Raw genomic sequence first — 20,093 nt, forward strand, 5'->3', positions numbered from 1 at the left:
CTTGGTTTAAGTCTCTCATTTATACCTACAGCATACTAAACAGCTGAATAAACCAAAAGCTATACCATACCTATATTGTGCTGTTGTTCTGCACTTTAACCAAAAATAGTCATTTTATGCCTGACCAAATTTTTATTAATTTTTTTCTTGCCAGTCATGTTGTTTTGAAAGAGCTGCAATGATGAACTAATAGCATACCATGAATATAGTAACAGATAATGGTACAGTGAGATAATTTTTTTCTGGTTCATGCAGTAAGGACAGTCGTGAACATCATATACATATTGAGCTAATAATTGTAAGTTACAGTATATTATTGACAGTTTATGTACTCTGTCTGCCATCTTATGGCAGAAGTGTATCAGAACAAGCTCATAGCACCCCATTGCCTATATTCTTTCAGGTAAGCTGAGCAGTCTGTAGCGTTCTAGCAAGGCACCAGCAATTAGAAGTCACACAAAGAAGGAATTAGAGCTGAAAGCAGTTAATGTCAGCACTCTGCTACATACTTCTACTAGTTTCTATTGGAAAAATAAAGTATATCCCTTTACAGCATTAAGTCGCCACCAGTGCATATTTTTTACAGTGAATATCTTACTATTTGTACCAAATTAAATTTGCAGAGAGAGATACTAAGAGAAATCAGGTTTTATACTGCCATGTGACTGAGCAGGTGGATAGAGTTTGGGAGAAACATCCTCATTCTGACAATGCAGAGAAGTAGTTTGGAGAAGCAGCAGTATAGCACATCTAGTAACTCGTGACTTATAGGCAAATTACTTATTACTGTGATCTCAAAGTTTTTTCCCAGATCAGTGTCAGAGCTTTCATTTCCACAGACTGGAGGTGATACCTGTAAGAGTTCTGGCTGAGATAGTCTGCAAGTTGGAGTTGTGACATAAATCGAGTCAAAAGCAGCCAATTCCAGTAACTGAAAAGAAAAAAAAAAATACACAGACACCTTCAATCTTTAATCATCAGTAAGTTATAAAAGTTTTAAAGGCTACATGAGACAATACTCAGCAAGTGCTTAAAACCCTTGTGGAATAAGAAACACTAATTAGTTGCTGAGGAGATATGATTTATAAAAGCTAGAACATAACAGCAGTGTTACCCACAAGCAAGACTTTGGGATTATTTTGTTTTACTTGTTGAAATACAATCGCTTAGTATATATTTTAAGGATCATTGTTTCAATCACCAATATCTGAATTTTTTTTGACTCAACACTGGATGTTTTATGTTTTATATCTTGCTATGAAAGATGTGTTATGAAATAAGCTTTTTTTCTTAAATATTTTAATAATTAGTGAACTTTTTATGCCTTTATATTTTCAGACATCAACCTCTCTTTCAAATATTGAATCAGCTCCAGTATAATGAGATGTTTTGTCCCTGAAAAGAAATGCAACAGTCAATTACAAACGTCAAGCCAAGCGCTGAAGTGGAAAATGTCTCTTTTGGCCCTTATTTGTTCCCTAAAGTTTTCCTGCTGCATTTCGAATCCAAGCATAGTGCAGCTAATACATGACATTGCTAAACCCACCCTTTAACCTGAATTGTTATGGAATTATCTTTATTTGCTCACCAGAATGCTTATCTAAGTCTTGGTATGTAGTTTAAGAATTTTGTTTTGCTGCGAACTCACATCGTTGATTCACGTTTTTAGGATTTGGAGACAAACTAACACTACCCTTTCTTCCTTGTGAGTAAAGCCTTTTTAGACCAGCCAGGAGAACTGTCACCTTTCAGGGGTGTCAGTGCATGGGACCTGGCAGGATGAGGCTGCTGCCAGCAGTGGGACAGGAGGACAGAGAAAACACTCCCGTTCCCCAGGGCTTTGTTTCCATTACAGATGGCAATAGCCTTGAAGCCGGACTGAAGAAGAGCTGTAGCTTGGATCGTGGGTGTTAGCACATCCGTACATAGTCTGTATTTTTGAGGCCTTAGTTAAGAGAGAAAGGAGTAGAAGACTGCATTGCTGAATGCTTAAGATAGGTAGTAGGGCACACTGGAGCAGAAATGGCAGACCTGGTCTCAATGAATATCATCCTTGGGTCCAAGCAGTTACACAATTTCTTCTTAGCAGCTCATCTCCCAGGAGGAAGCTCGCAGCCATTGCTCTGCTCATCACTATGCACAGTAATTGATGCACTCTTTTATTGCCTTTTAAAAAGCCATGCAGATGGGAAGAAAGGATTGTTAGAATAATCTTGTATTTTTTCCATGCATTATTCCCCACCCGGTTAATCATAATGACTTTGAGGCAGACCAAACCTGTGAAGTAACTTCAGCAGCACTTACATGCAGGCACTGTTGTCTTGCAAGTAGTTTTTGAGGAGTGGATGAGGCTCTCTTTCCTCACTTCTGAGGAGTGGGCTTCAGCCACTTTGCTGCTCGAAGCCCCAGGACCATCTCACTGGGTGCCTGTGGGCAGTAACTCCTCATCTTAAGGATCTGCTGAGAGCAGCGTGTCACGGTGTGACTACCTGTCATATCTGCAACTTTGTTCTCCCAAACCAGTGAGTATATGGGGGCCAGAAGGGTTGGTATGGGGCGGCTGTAATGCAGCCTGCTAATCAGTTATTAGCTCAGTCCTGCAGCCGCAGTTTGACCAAAGTCGGGGCATGAACAAGAGTGAATTGACTATACCGAGATAAGACTGAGATGATGATGATGAAAGTTTTGGGCCATCTGCTGAGAAGCTGGCAAAAGTAACAGTAATCCTTTAGATTGAAAAAATAAGATTTTTCCATTGATAACTATAACTGACAACTAGGTCTTTAGCCCCACATTTTTTGGTCATCTCATCATTTCGTTCTCCATCTGGTCAGATTTGCCGTCTACACCTGGTTAGGAAGTTAACAGCTTGTTTTATGCAGACATCAAGCCTGTTATCTTTCCACTTTTCCTCAAGAATGGAATTCTGTGTAACGTTAGTCTCCAAAACTGGTTGAAGTCTCAAGTAAAGGTAGTGTCTCGCTAAAGAAGGAAAAATACACAAAGCTCTCATTCTTGGCCTACTTGTTGGTCTCTGATATCAATTTAAATACAAATTTATGATCAACCACCCTGCTTCTGCCCTGTAGCCTGGGACTGTCCTTTTTTCAAAGATTTACTCTTGCCTGGACATGCTTCCACCGCTGAAGTCATGCAGACTCACTTGATTTCGCTTCCCTTACCATAAAAGATGGCAGTTCCAAGTGTATTCTGAGGGGATGCCAAGGCTGAATTAATTTCCCAGCTTTTTACTGTCCAATGCTTGTTAACCTTCAGAGAGCAGCAGAGTTTGCAGTAGGGCAAAACCCATCTTAGTTAGGGCTTGAGAGAAGGCTGAAGATACAAGCGTTATAACAGTGAAAATAGCTCTTTTGTTGGACTTATTAATTAGTAAGTAGTTTTTGCAGTGTAATCAATCACTTTGTGTTCTTGTTTGAGCAGTTAGTCTTGGGTAGAAGTTTTTAGATTATTTTAAAACTAAATATTTATTACATCTAAGTAAAGTGCCTGGTTGCTGACTTGCATGCAAGTTCATGGCCTGTTCTCTTTACTGCTTCATTCACAATGAGACCGTTTTACTATTGCCATTATTGAGGGTTTTTTTATTAATTATAGTAATACCTCATCATTGACCTGGAGCCCAAATTTTTAGGAACAGTAAGAATGAATGAGAATAAATGAGTCTCCATTCTGTTCTGAGCTAAGTACACCTAGCGAGGGTCTGGCTCTGGCCTATGGGTTTTATTCTGGTGATATGGTTAGATTTCTTTGTTTAGTGGAAGTACCTTACAAGGCCCTAGAAATGTTCATAATTAGCTCTAAAAGGTTTGTGCAAAAGAAATTGCACAAACCTGAGAGGATTGCACAAACCCTACGTGATTTTAGTGGAACATTGACAATAGTAACCATTTACCTTAGAGAAATGATCAAGCTAAGATATGTAATTGATTTATTCTAATTACTATTAACTGTGTCAATGTTTGACACATTATTTAAATTTTCATGTCTAAGAATCTGAAAATGTAGCTAAAATGTGGAAGGACAAAAAAAAGTTACAACTGCTACCTCCCCATCATTTATTCTATGTTGAACAGATCTGCAAAGTGTGAATGGTTTACCTTTGGAGTCATCTGGGACTGCAAAGGAAAGCAAATGAATATCTCAGACATAATGTTTTAGAAGTGGAAAAATGCACCAATTTTCAAACCTTCATGATTAATCTAGAATTAGTAGACTCCTGTTTCTACCACAGATGATAAAACAGAATAACAGTTGACATGCATCAACATTCTGCCTGTAGCATTGATAAGAAAATCAGATACACCATTAACTTGTTGCACCTACATGTATTTCAGTGTATCTGTTACAGTCTAGACATTCAGTTCAGTGGACAGAAGAATGGTGTTCTTCAGATATTACGGTTCATAAAGTATGTGCAGTGAGAGAAGTATAGATCTCTAGCAGCACTGCAGCTTTGTTATTTTTGAAATCTCACAGGAACAAATCAGAAGACCAACATTCAAGCATACCAGTAGAAATGCCACTGCACCTCATGATCACTACCCCTAAAAATGGAACAGTCAATTTGCCATGTTTGCCCAAGTTGACAGTGAAGAGTTAGAGAAATGCAGCAATTAGGCAGCAGGTTTGGTATTGGTGCCGTTGAGCTTGTACCATTACATTTCAAGATCTTGATTTTTAAGTAGTTATTTTCTCATCAGGGGCATAGTGCCATCAGAAGTCAAATTAATATAACATTTGTGAATTATGTTTCACTTATGAATTGTTTTTCAGTTGCTTTTAAGACCGCTGTTTTATCTATGGCGTAAGGAAACAAACCTGAGCTGTATTTGCCTCTTTTAAAATGAATTCTAATTTTAGATCACAGTCCTGTCTGGTATATATCCTCTAATACCTGATGTACAAGCCTGTTTGAACAGAATCTAACTCTAACTCTAGATATCAATTAAATATAGTATTATATGTATATACACATATATAAAATCTGTATTATATTTCTTTTAGTTATATAGATACATAGGTTGTGTAGTCTCCATCCTTAGAAGATAAAGCCCTGAGCAACCTGGTCTGATCTCAAGCTGGCCCTTTTTTGTGCAGGAGACCTGAATTCTATGATTCCGTGATAATTATATCACATTTATATACTTAGCAACTTGTATCTGCAAATAGAAAAGGTAATAAACTCCGAGTGTGTCTGTTTTGCCTCTGGGAATGTGAGGGAAATGTCACTTTCCAGTGCATGACCCTGAGCTTCAGGCTGCATCCAGTTTCCCAGCTTTGAGCAGGATCCAGGCATTGCCCTGAGCTCTAGGGGTCCAGGTGAGGTCCTGGGGCTCAGATCGACACTGCCTTCTGAAGTAAGACTTGTAGTGCAACTGAAAATGAGTAGCAGATTTTAGTACTCCAGAGTGCATTAAGAGTTTGGGCACATTGATTTATTGTTTATGTGTTCAGAAATATGTCATAATGGAAATAGAGCTGAGGTGTTGTTTTGGGAGGTTTTTAAATTGCTTTCTTTTTTTTGTCTCCTTAAATTTTCAACAACTCTAACATATATGCGTAGGTGATGCTTGTAGAGCTCAAGCTGACACAATTAAATGTCACTAAGCTCATGGAGTGACAAGGAACCTGTGGAACTTTTCTCCATTCCTTTGTGCACAAGTCCTGCTCTACTGACCACCAGTTCTGTATCTTTGGAAAGTGACTGACCTCTGGACTTTATCACAAACCACACAAGCTTAAACTTGCAAGATGATATGTACATGCTATTTCTAAAAAATGATGGCAGTCTCCTAGATGTACCCTACAAGAGATTAATATTTTTGAGTTTATGACCAGTTACAAGAGAACACTGATAAAGGTATGTTTTTCTTGTATTCTTCTGTTTTTATTTTACTTCCATAAAAGTAATTATTTTTGCATCTCTTTATTTTATGCCTCACTATAGATAAAACATCTGATAAATACCAAAAGGGGGGGGGGGGGGGGGGGGAACAGGTAATAGGTAGAAATGATGTTTTAAATCAGTGCTTTAATCTGTTAGGTAGCATGGACTATAGCATTTCCCTTGCCTAGTCTTTCTTCCAAAGGATGGATGTAAGCTTTTGCTCTGTAGGGATCTGCTTGTCACCCTGCTGACAGAAACGCTGTGCGTATGCCCTGTAGAAGCTGCTGGCTACAGAGCTCTTTTAGTAGCTGTCACTGTCTGTGTTTCTGTAGAAGTTCCTGATCAGTGTTTCCTTACATCTATGTTAGCCGAATGCTCTGTCAGAAATACAGTCATCCCAAAGTACAATCTATGGTGTTACTGCTTTAGGGTACATCCTGTGTAGTCTCCTTTTAAACAAAGATGTGTTCATCTTTTGGTGATCATTCATTAGTGAGTTCATCCATGATGTATGTAACATCCCAATAAAGCCTAAGGGTCTAGTATTTATGAAGGAAAAGGAGTGTGGCATAAGGTGGTGATTCTCCATTGAAGCAGTAACCTCAGGAGCTCGATCCAGCAGAGGCTCCTTGACATCTTTCCCTTGGGTTAGGTCATTTGAGACTAAAAGCATTGCAAATGTCACATATGGAGAGCTGTTGAAGACAGAAGTGACACTATTTACAAGCCTTTGCTGGCTGGCTTATCTCTGAAGCACTATTGATTACCTCATGAGGAGGAGGCTGTATATTCTTTATCTTCTGCCAAGCAAGGTAAGTTATGCGGGCACAGGTAATGGAAGCAGTGAATTTGGGGGAAAAGAGATCTATGGGTGAAGTACAGTACAACAGACACTCTGATGTCAAGAAAGGTGCTGTGATAAAGAAGAGGGGAACAATCAAAGCCACCAAGAACTCATTGGAATTAACCTATGCCAGTATGGCAAGCAGTAGAGCCATTCGTATGACAGATTATTGTACAAGCTGTCTTCTTTTGCCTTACTAAATTATTCTACACCCATGTCTTGTGAAAAAAAGCCAATTTGCTATGACATTGTAAGTACATCACCATGACAGAAGGGTTCTAAGGAACCGTGGGTCATGTGTCTTCTTACAGACTTTGCGTAGCAAACCGCTGCTTTATCACAACATGCAGGGCGACAACATCATTAGAAATCTCAGGCATCCTGTCTCCACATCCCGTTCACTTCCCTTAGGATGAAAATATCATGTCCATAGATAATCTTCCCTACCCTAACAAGCATAACTAACCATGAAGGCCCTCTCGCATGTTACAGCTTTTAGGCCTGGTACATTAACCATGACTGAGACCACATGCAGGCTCCCACAGCACGGTCAGCAGCAGGATGTTTACGCTGCACAGTTGCATTAAGCATGCTAAGGTGTGTGCAGCTGGGGCAGGGCATCCCTGGAGTCCCCTCAGCCTTCTCTGCCTCCTCTCCCTGCTCCAGGTGGGTCTGTTCCTAACGGATCTCACTAGTTCTTCTGAATTGAAATGTTGGTTTCGTCATCACGTGGAAGAACACTGAACTGACAGTTATGGACAACACTTTTAGCTCTAGCTAATTTCTTATTTCTAGGTAACATTGTTTAGATGAAGCATATTGGCTCTGATTCAGCAGAGGCTGCATTCTTTCCCTAAATACTGTACATATTTGAAGAAATCAATTATGTCATAGATCTAGTCAAAAAGTCATGTATAGTCATAAATTCTTTGTTCGATGTCAACCTTTTCTTTAGATCAGTACAGTGTTAGTGACGCTGTTCTGCTCTTGTTTCTGAACCCAAATCTGCAAGCCTTTTCTGAATTGGACTCCTCTGAAGCAGAGACGAACCTTGCTTTCATTTCTGCTAAATTGGAAGTGGTTTGCAGTGCCGACAAGTGTCTATACAGAATTAAGATGGAATAATGAATCGTTTCCTCTGATCTGCAACAACATGTGTGTGTGCATGGGCCTGCACACATAGAAATGCATGCAAATATGTGTATGTGATCGTGTGCTTGATGTGTGCTTGACTGTGTGCCACGAGAAATACTGGTTTGTTATTAAACTGTGTTACAGAGTGATTTAATTTAATTTATAGTAGGAGCGGAATTTAATTTCCACTTGAAAAAAATCTTAGTTTATTAATACAGTTGTTGTCGTGCGAAAATAGGAGCCTGAGTAAAAATCTTACTATTATGCTTTTGTAGAGATGTAATACAGTCTTCTAACAGTGATAAAAAATAGCATAGTTCATAACATCCTATCCAATGAGTATTCCCATAAAAAATATTTTAGAACGTGGTCAAATTACATTGTGTCAGAAAATGAAGTTGTACAATGATAGAACTCTAATCAAATTACAATTATTTCCATTTGGCATAAAAACAAATTTCAAACTCTTTGTATTTATCAACTTAACTTTGCTAATTGAAGGAAATGGTTTGTGTGTCCTTTGTAAGATATGCACAGCACATATGTATTGCCAAATCAACTTTTTCAAGACTGTAGCAAGGTAAAGTGCAATGGCTGTTGAATGACTGCAAAATGAGTTTTCTACATTTAAAGACTAGTGCTTTTATTTCTTTTCCTGTGTAAAACCTAATCTGACCTTTTGATTCAGCTTACATTTATGACAAAGCAAGTGAATAAGAAACCTGGCAACAATTTATTTTTGTATGCTAATTATACACAGTAAGAAAAGAGGTGCGTATGACTAAAGGCAGAATGTACTGGCTTTCTGGCAAATTTACATATTTTTATTACGCCTGTCCATAGGCACTGTATGGAATAATAGGACCACTGTAATGAGACATGACATCAAGTTTTTTGCTGCATATTACAAATGTCCAGTTTATTTAGAAGATTAATTCACAACACAAGACAAAAATCTGAGAACTTTGCTTGCTTAGGAAGTTGGGGAAACAGTGTGTGTTTCTTAATGTGATTCTGATTTTTTTAAAAATCCTCATCTAAAAAGTTACTTGAAGCTTCTATTTTGACATTAGACATGTCCTGATTGTGCCAGTCACTACACAAAAGAATTTTCATTCCCATGTGAAAGAATTCAGTGGAGACTGATTTTAATAGCATCAAGTGTTACAACTAAACATTTTGATTTCCATACTGCCACTATTTATCCCAGCAGGAAAGCTCTTATTTCTGAATTCCCCATGGAACTAGCTCTTGTACTTGCTAATTACTGTACCACTTCCCTGAAGCTTATCTTCACTAAGGTTTAAGTTTCTAGTAGAGAGCTTGACTGTAAAGGAAAGCTCAAATAAAGGACATTTTCTACTAAAAACCGGTAAATTATAGTCCACATTCTCATAATGCCTGTTATCCTGTAAATATGTACACATGTACACAGACTGTAATTGCACCTGGAATTGCAATAGAAATGACACATTGTAGTGATGTCTTCTTACTTACTGCTTGGATGTTTGTTTAATGGTGTAGCATGAAGAGCCACATTAGTGGCATATACAAAGTATGTAGCCAGGTCTTGAATATTAAGTGATGAAAATAGATGCTTGTGTTTGAATGCATGCCAGGGCAGCCTATTTTTGTATCAGTAACATATAAAAGTCTAAACTAGTTTCCTTATGCATAAAGTTAAGCTGTGAAGATGATTAATGATTAATTTCTGAAGGTTTTTACATCAGATCATGTTTAATATATAATATTAAATTATATACATAATGAGGATATTATATTAAATTATATCATATTTTGACTGTGATTGTGCCTATAAAAATCACAGAATGTTTTCTTTTTTTATTTGTGTAAGTGTATCAGGAGATTATATAAGGTAAGAGGAGTACTGTATATGTAGATGAAGAATAGCAGCAGGTCTCTAAAAACTGGAGGCACTTTTTTAGTCGATATATCTAGAGTCAAGACGAGAGATGAGTGATTCTCTTCATAGTTTAAATGACTACTATGGTAAGTAAAAGAAAACTGATTAAAAATGTAATGTTTTACAAAGAAAATATAGGCTACAGGTTGCCATTGCAGCCAAAAGAAGTGTTTGATTCCATGGTGAAGGGACTGGGAAGTTAGTATATAAAATGAAAGGATTTAGTAAACTTGCTTTCATAATCTGTCTATCATCTAAGAACTCTCTTTTGAATACAGAAATACTGCATGGAAGTGGTGTGTAGTTACAACTGCTGAAGAATGCTACTGGCATTGCAAGGAACTACATCACACAGTCACATTGGCTGTTTGTCTTTATTTATAACATGTAAACTTTAGATATTCATTTTGTCGTATTTAGTAAATAATACAAAGTGTTACTGTATCAGATCTCAGATTCATCCCCAGAATGTTGTCTACATTATCATGTGTATTTTACACATAAAGATAAATGTTTGGGTTTTTTTTTCCCTAAGAAATATTTCAATATTTAAACATAATCTGTTCAGGCTCGTAATTTAAATTAAATCATATAACTTAGACAATGTGAAAGACACCTTTCCGGGAATAGTCTTAATAAATTCTCTTCATAGGCTTGATTTTTCGTTCAGCAGGTTGATCCCAATTGTTGTGGTTTCGCCTAACTGGCAACTAAACGCCATGCAGCTGCTTGCTCATCCTCCCCCACCCCCAGGGAATGGGGAAGAAAATTAAAGAGGAAAAGGGAAGGAGACTCGTGGGTTGAGATGAGAACAATTTAATAATAGCAATAATATAAAATTCAAAGTAATAATCATAAACCAGCAATAATATATGAATATATATATTAAAAATTATGATAATATTATATAAAAACAAGTGATGTACAGTATAATTGCGCATCACCTGGAGACCAAAGCCTCTCCCTTCCCAGCAAACAATTCAAAAACAAGTAAGTTCTGACAATGCAAACCTGGATGAGCAAGAGGCCTGGAAAAAAAGAGAGAGAGAGAGAGAGAGAACTCTGAGAGTCAGAGGGAGCCCTCCAAAGAGAAAGAGCCCTTGGAAAAGCAAGAGCTTCTTCCTAGTCTACCCTGACCTATATACTGGGTATGACATTGCATGATATGGAATACATTGGCCAATTTGTTCCTCAATCTTAAGTCTATATTCAAATCAGAAGGGGAGTTGTGGGTCCTTTGCCCCAGCCATGCTCCCAACCAGCCTGTTGTGCCCCTGCACACTGGCAAAAACATGGGAAGCTGAAAGGTCCTTCATGTCTCAGTACCAACTATAAACATCAGTGCGCTACCAATATTCTTCTCAGAACAAATCCCATAATAAATCCAAGACACAGAGCTCTTCTGGCTGCTAAAAAGAAGAACTAACTCTGTCCCAGCTGAAACCAGGACACTTATTAAATAATCAAAATTAAAATCTCCAAATTCTGAATGTTGCTGAGTGTCACAAAGTGCAGTGAAAGAAATGTCATGTTGTAATCAGGCAAAACATTGCTAAGAATCAGCTGTCAGGTTTATTTAACTGACATAAGAGAGCTCCAGGGGTCATGGTCCTCAATCTCTAATTGCTGACAGAAACAGAAGAGAATAGGTTTTACAATATATTCACAGTAAATGTTGGATAATAGCTGCTCCTCCTTTTGGGTTGGTTAGGATATTTCTTTTAGAAATCTAGGAATTAAAAATTGCTTCTGGGCTACATACTATAATATGCTACTGGGAATACATGACATTTCTAAGAGGCTTTACTGATGACTCGGGGCCATAGGCAGAAGCCCCCTTTGCTCTGCTCCCGTTGCAACTCAAGTTCTGCGTGGAGCACAGCTCTGGCCCAGGGTATTTCTGAAGCATTTACTGATTCAGTTGCATCCTGTCATGTTCCCATGGACGGCATATGATCCTATACAAGGATATGACAGGAGGCTGTGTCCTGGCACCATGACTTCATATGATTCTGATGAGTTTCTTCTTGTGCTCATCAGGACGTTCTTTTGTGTTTTCCCCATTAATTGGGGGTGCAACCTCTGCCATTTTGGTTTTGGTGATTAAGATGATTTCCTCCCAGAAGGTAAAAGATAATTTCCTCCCAGAAGGTAAAATTATGTGTTCCCGGTAATTTTATAGGATCTCAGCACTTTGGTTTGCCTGAAGTATTATTCACCTTATAAAATGAGTTATTCTTATTTAGGTTATTCTATTTTCTGATAATTTCTGCTATATTGTAAATGGAGACTATGAATTTCTGTGGACAGGTTAGATTTGAGTGCTAGTCGATACCAGCTTTCAGGAGATGACACCTGGACTCTTCTTTGAAAATGACATGATGAAACATGCCAGACCTGTACCCTGGGGAAAAGTGCTTTTGATGGAGAGTTTTCTCCAGCATTTTTAGCATCAGAGCTCTAACTGTATTTTCTTGAAGGTCGGAAAGACCAGTTGATCTGCCCTTAATGATTGATAATAGGAGAAATCTGATGAGCTTTGTATCTGGAATATTACCACATTAAACAACAGTATATCGTGTTTGAATGATTATGAGAATTGTTCTGGTGGGAAAAAAAAAAATTTCTCCATTCTTTAATCTTGGCAATAAATTATTCCTTATTGAAAAATACGTAGAATTTTACTACTTAATGCCTCCTATCATTAGAACATTGCCATCACCTTTTTGCATGTTTCACTGATCTTTAAGTGACACAAAACATTAATGAGTTTAAGGGTTATTTTGAAGGAGAGTACGTACTGCCTACCTTTTGTTTAACAAGTAAGTATTTTCTATTTTGAAGGGTGGACTTACCATACTTTTTTTCTTTCAGCTCTTTCACTACTAATGGGATCAAAAGATGGTTAATGTGCAATTTCAGGAATAGCTATAGAAATGTTCAAGTAGGTTTCATTCTTGGACTCTGGTCATCTTATATACAAACTGCTGAATTTTGAAGGGGTATTTTATGTCTGTTGAACACGGACATCTTTCAGTGTAGTCATATAATCTTTCCTTTGCTTCTGACACTGCACTGACTCATGGCAATTTTTTTTTTCACTCAGTCTTTGTAATTTTGAATGGGTTTGCCTGGTACTGTTTAAACTTGCTTATATCTTGGTTGTTGCAGTGTTTCAGACTGGCTTTGAAAAACTCATACTTCGGTATCAAATAGATAAATGCTTTAATGAATGCCCAAAATAGGCTGTGCTTTCATCCTCAGTAATTTCCAGGACTCCCCAGAGTTCCTGGTTTTGGTCTTAATTTGCTTTATTATTAGGAGCCTTCATTGGCAACATGTCATTCACGATACAAAACACTGTTCCATGTGCTGATGGTTATATATAGGTATGGATTGCTTCCTTTTCTTCCCTCAGGGAATAAGTTGTAAGACATTCACTCATAGATATTTTGAGGCACACTGTTAACACAATTTGTTTCACTTGGCATCTTTTTTTATCCAGCTCCTGGGTATGATTGTAGGTACAGATAAATTAAATTCCTCCCCTCATATATACAGCAAATTGTTCTATTATTCCACAGACTGTCACCCCAGACACTATGAATGTTTAAGCATGTGGCTCGTCTTACTTACATGAATTTAACATATTGGGTTTCATTTGATAATTGAACTCCCAAAGCACTCCTGGCACCTGTGGGCATGACTAGGACCCAGAGGAAATGGATTTAGGTAATGTTTGGAATGCTTTATCGTTTGCAGGCTTCAGGCCCTTGGGAGGCTTAAATGCTAAGGTTAAATAGGCAGCTAGTTAACTTAATTGCATTTTAAAAAATTATATTAGTTTTTACAGGGCATTGATTTTGCACATCGTCTGAATCATCTGAGGAGCCCAATTTAACTGATAATTTACACAGCCTTCCTAGGCTGAAGTTTTTTGAGATAACATACCTAGAAGTAAGGAGAGCCGTGTTTCCAAGCAGCGGTGGCACAAAGGAGTGAGGGATTGCTGTGAGTAGACCTGCCAAGATCATTTCAACAGCATGAAAACCGCTGATAAACACTGTGGAAAAAAACTGAAGTCCCCAGTTCAGGGAGGTCTGCTTGTCCAGATAGGCTTGAACAGCTGCCAGTGCCTGAATCAGATGTCACTTGGGTTTGTACTAGAGGAGACGATCTGTTCCAGCAGTGCCCAAGCCTGAAAAGAGGGAATGAATCAATGGGAAGAGACTCCATACACAATGTCCTTTTCATGTTACCAGGAAAACCAGTTTCATGCCAAATTGCTCTGGGATCAGGCTTGTGCCATTTACCTTATTGGAAAGCAATAGCTCCCCTTTATCAGTCAGTACAGCACTCATTTTCATTCCCATCTTTGCGTTAAAGAAAGGGATATGGTTGCTTTGAGAATAGCATTCAATTGGGTTTCATTCTTTGAGGCCATGCAACTGTTGATAAATAATTATATTTGCCGACATTTAAATCGCTGTTGTTTCCATGATAAGGAAAATTTAGATTTTCTTTTGAATCAACTGAAATTTTATGGGTTGCAGGTTCTGCTCTACCCCTGGGGCAGTGTCTGCCCCACTTAGAAAAATGCCAAATTAAATGAGAGTAAAATAAATTAATCTCAATTTTGTGATTTCAAGGTTTATTCCTCCCCAAGAAATGCAGACATGCATGCACACACATACACACACGTACATCCACTGTCACTCTGAATTGTGTTTTTGGTCGTTTGAAGGGCTGCAAATGGCTTGAGTTATTTAAAATGGCCACTGAGGGACTCAGTTAAGTTTTTATATTCAGCAGTGGATTCTGTGTTCCTGCCTTGACTCTAACAGTCCTTCTTTTCTGTTCAGGTTTGGTTTAGATGGTTTTCAGGACTCTTAACTATATTCATTAATGTTCTCCAAAACTGTCCTTTAAATAATGACTGCTTTCTCTCAAGCTTTTTGAAAAAAAAAAAAAAAAAAAAAAATTATGTTGAATGCAGACAGAAAAGAAGGACTTTGAATAATCTGTCCTGCCAGTGAGTGAAAAGCCATTCCCAGGTTTAAGTTTCTGAGGGGATAGATTATTGCAGAGTGCTAAATTTGTACTTGATATCAACTAAGTAGCATTTGTACGGAAGAATTTGTTCCTGAATAGGGAGACATGACACAGCTAGGATTTACGGCTCATTGCAGTGCTCTCTTATCCATTCCCATTGCCCATCTTTCTAAATAAATTTGACACTTCAGGTAGCTTATTTGCTAATAGGGAAATTGCTATCAGGGCAGAAATGAATAGTATGTAGAAGAAAGGAAAGTTTAATTTAGATTTAGAATTAATCCTTTTAGATCATTTGCAAAATACCTTTTTCTCTCTCGCAGTGTGATCACTTTTGTGATGTCTTCATGTCTTGCCACTCTTTTAGTAATTGTACCTCTTTCCATACAGCACTTCTCAAATGTATCATGAGTGTCCCCTGTTCTACCTTTTCCATGCATATTTTGTGTCTGTTGCTGATTTAAGCCATAAATATTTCAAAAGCTGTAAGTTAAAAAAAAAAATCAATGATGACATATACGCAGTGCTCATAATATATAAAGACAGTGGTCTGAAATGGCCATTTGAAAGTTCTGGAAAATTAATCACCATAATATTTACTACAGATCTGTCTCCTTTATCAACATAATTACTATTTTTATTGATATTATTATAGACATCCTATTATTGTAGCCTTGTGCTTATTAGATGGGAGCCCGTTTCGTATGTGAAGGCAGAGTTTCTACAGGTTTTTTTGCCAAGCATGTGAAATGCTGAGTTGTATTTGGACTTAGTTGCACAGAGATCTTCTTGTGTTTTTATCCACCAGCTGTACTTTCTTCTTTGGACAGGGGCAGAAGAGCCCTTCTGTAGCATTGAACCATGGCTATCTTCTGCTGCCCTTGATATGAAGGGTGAGACTTCAGCTCGAAATAGCTGAGCGCAGTGACCACACTGCTCTCTAGCCTGTAGGCACGAGTGCATAAAGCAATAGAAAGCATATGTTCCTTATGACCTCCAGCCCTGAAGTGTCTGATACACATGGGTGATGTACAGGAGATGGTGTCAAAACAGAGACAGAGCAGTAATTGCACACTGTTTCTGGTTGCAGGCCTTTGGTGTCATGCTCATGACACCAAATGCTGCCATGAATAATTGAATCTCACTTAGAGTTGCATCTTCCCTCTGTCATCCTGTTTTAGGTGACTGGGAATTTGGAACCTCTGGGTAAGGGGATATTGTGGGCATGTTAAAAATGCATTTTCCTTTATTTCCTCAGCTTTTTTTTGTTTGTTTGATTTTATTTTGTTTTGTTTTTAATTTTGTTAAAAGTAGGCTGCCAGGGACTATACTGGAGTTCAGAATTGAGTAGCCATTAATTTGATGCCTCTGAATAGGCTTCATAGTGTGATGTGATTTCACAGTGCAGACACTGAGAGATGCCCGTTGCTCAGGCCTAAAGGGCGATTCTGCCCCGACCGTCTCAGTGGGTTCTTTGAACTCTCTCTTTTACCACCTCGGTGCCTAATGCACTTAGCTATACGGAGCTCTTCTAGCTATAGCTCTGCTTAGCTGGATAGCTGTAGTAATTATGGCAACAATAGTAATGTAGATTTCATTGTTCTTTTGGGGGGAAGCCAGCCTGATTGCCTACCCTACAAGTTTCATCTGGATTTTCTCCAGCATCCTCTTCATTGCCAGTAGTGAAGACTGTGCAGCTCCAGTTATGCCTGGTCCTGTTGCCTACAGGTTATATCTGAGAGACACTCATGTAAAGCTAAAACGGAGTTATCCCCAGAACTGTGGCCTTGAAGGTCGGAGATAGTTTAAGTCTCAGGAATACCAGGGTTTGACACTTACAGAAAATTAACAACCTATTTAGACTGGTAGAAATATTTATGATTGTAATCAAAGAATTACTGTGAGTATAAAGCCTTAGTCTTTCTGTAGGTCATTTTTGGAAATTTACACAGGAAGAGGTATCTGATAAGGGAATTCTGACCCACAGAAAGGTAAGTGCTGACATTTTTGTGACTTCTTGTGCATGTCAATGCATTCAACTGTTAGTAGAGCTGACCGAACATGATTTTGTTTTCATAAAATGGTGAGATTGGGTAATATGTTGTACTTTCTCAATTAGTTGAAATGAGAGACATTTGACTACATTATTGGAAAACTAATATAATTATTGGATGCTATATTGGAAAATTCATAATGATTTGAAGCTGCTGGCAACATTTAATGAGATTTCCTGTTTTGCTTTCATTCATTCAAGTATGTCCTTTAGCAGTCAGATTGGTAAAGGTTGAGGTATTTTGGCATGAAAGAGATTCTTAAATGCAAAATTCCTGTGTAATGGGGACTGTTCATATCCCAAACCGTACCTGAACCTGATTATGATGGAGAACATTATTGGCTTCTTTTTTGTTATTTTTTTCCATGATGAAGTTTCTGTCATAAATGATGAGAAGAAAAAAACAAAAAACCTAGATTTTTTCCTGATACCAGATTGCTATTTAATCCGCAAATGCATTATGAAAGAAAAAAAATTAAGGCTATATTGAAGGATTTTAAATACTTAGAATGATTTCTTTGAGTAGAAAAAGGGCAAAATTAAACAAAACAAGACCCAACAATACTTATTTTATGCGCTCTTATTTTTAGATTCTAAATACAGCTTGTGACTGTACAATGCTATATGACAGACTTGAAGACTGCGTTTAAATATAATGGTAACTCAACAAAAATGTATTTATCCTTCTTTATTAGAAAAATGACTTGTGAAGAATAAAAGTTGTCTGTAGTTTTAAGTAAGCTGTATGTTTTAGTGTAACTTTGAAGTAATTATTTTTATGTTGTATAATATGACCTAAATATTGTATTTTTGTCAGCATGTCTAATAGGTTGCTCAATACCCTTGTTCTGTACAGATCATTGAGCCCATTCATGTTCGATGATATACAGTATGAATGTTCATGGGTAGTTTGATACATCTTTAATAGAAGGTGAAGGAAATGGCACAAGTTTATTTTTTGACCTTCTAGAATCGTGTTTCCAGCCGAAGTGAATTGCACTTCTAGCTTCATCGATGGAAAGAGAAATTCTGTAGCAGAAAATGCTTAATTACTGCAGATAAACCTCTGAGAGCTGGCCAGTCATTTCCTTTGATTACCATTATAAAGCAAATTAAAGGAAAATTTGTTTTAGATAAATTATTGCACAAAGTGAAAGGTCATCACAAGCATTTTCCTCTCACTTCTGAGTTCTTGGATTGGTTTATTGATGATCTCATCTCTGCCCTCAGTTCAAAATGCTCTGAATAAGTAGTTCTACTGAGGGCCCTTAGCTTGAGGCTACATGAAAGAACTCTAAACAATTGATCATAAGTAATATATACTAAAAATTGATGTCAGCAGACATTAAAAAAATTTAAAATTACTATTTGCTTCTTAGAAAGTAATAATTTAATATGTGAAGTCATGATGAAAATTAATATGAAGATAAAAAGTCTGTCCACTCAATAAAATGCATATTATATTGAACAGAATAATAGGAAAAGAACTCTGACAGCCGAGTCCAAGATGACCATTAACTTTACTAATGCAGAATGAAAATGATTTGTGGTCATTCTGGCCTATTTTATAATACCAGGTTACAGAAAACCAAATCCATGAGACCCAGGACAGGGACTCCAGGCATGATCCCAGAGAAACTTGGTGGAGTCCCAGCATAGAACTGGTAGAAGCTAGTGGTGGTTATCTGGAGGATGGAGATACTTGTACTCTCTCACTTGTCACTGAACTAATGAGTGAAAGAATTAGCTGGAGCAGCTTGGTGGAGTGTGATTGTGAATTGCGCAAACTGGGATAACTGTCCAGCTCTTGATGGCAGTGCAGAGAGATGAATCTGACCTTGAGTAATGAAAGGAAAGAGAGGTAGATGCTCCTTCAGTGTGCCTCTTCTCTGGCTGATCACCGAGCTGTATCTTCTTGCTCTGAAAATTGCTGACAGAGGAGCATGGCAAGTGTTCAATGATATATTGATAAGACATTTGTAGTGTTTCGTATCGGGGTGTACACAGCATAAAGGAGTTCTAAAACTTAGCGGAGGTAGAACGTCAAATATTCTGAAAAAACATGTGGAGTGCTCATGTGATGGAGTCTGACAGATGATGGGAAGAAGCACAAAACCTAAGTCTGTGTTTAAGTGTCTTTTAACACAATGCCTCCGAGTATAAGATCATGTGAGAGAGAAGTTTCTTTCCCAATGATGCCCAGCATTCCTGTCTAACACACAGTGGGCTGATGGATGGCAGATGACAGTAATGCTTGTAACTTGCATGTGAGGAGGTAGGAAAAGGCACAGACGGGAACAGCATACTGCAAATTAATAGCTGAAAAAGACTGTGAAATGGGTTAACAGTGCAACTCAGTATATAAATGCTGACAGGCCTGAGAACTGGATTTTCTTCTGTTAGCTGAAGCAGTCTGCATTGCATATTCCTTCTAAAAAACCAACAGTCTAGAAAAGAAAAATTAAAATTTTTCTCTGCAGGCAACAAACCAGAGTAAGAATGTCCGTAAAATGTAGTAGCTGTGCCTTAATCTGCAACAAACCCTGTGCAGCACAAGGGCAGCAGCCCATATTCATTGCAGAATAGGACCTCTATTCTCAACTTGAAGTTGGAAGTCTGGTGTTAGGTTCAAAGCACTGATCTCCACTACTACTCTCTATGACCGTGACCCTAGTTTTCTTACCCGATTTAGAACACCTATGGGAATGGCGTGCTTATACCACAGTTGGCTTTTGAGTTCAATTTCATTAGTTTTACGGAAAAGAATCGGCTGATGACGGTGTTATGTTTCTTTCCCAGCTTCCCCTCCAAAGAGTCTTCAGTAAATGAAAGTGAGACGGTCATTATTTAAATTTACCAATTTAAAATACCAATTTACAACTTAGATAGCATTTGGTAACACTTGTAATGTTTGTAACAAGTGCTGTGCCATTGAGGAAGATCCTTAATAGGCAGTTCTGTGACATCGCTGGTCAAAACATCAGCAGTTTTGGGTTTTTTTTGTAGAGAAAGGAGGGCTATGACCAAGGAAGTGCATACATTAGGAGAAAGAGAACCTGAGAAGCTGTGCTAAAATGCTAAACAGCACTTAAGAGATAGAATGAAAACATTTAGAGCAGGGTTTGTCTCCTTAATTTTCACTGAAGTTTAGAGATCAAATAGAGTGTGAAGTTTGTTC

This window comes from Tauraco erythrolophus, chromosome 7, assembly GCF_009769465.1.
Source record: "Tauraco erythrolophus isolate bTauEry1 chromosome 7, bTauEry1.pri, whole genome shotgun sequence".
Classification (NCBI taxonomy): Eukaryota; Metazoa; Chordata; class Aves; order Musophagiformes; family Musophagidae; genus Tauraco; species Tauraco erythrolophus.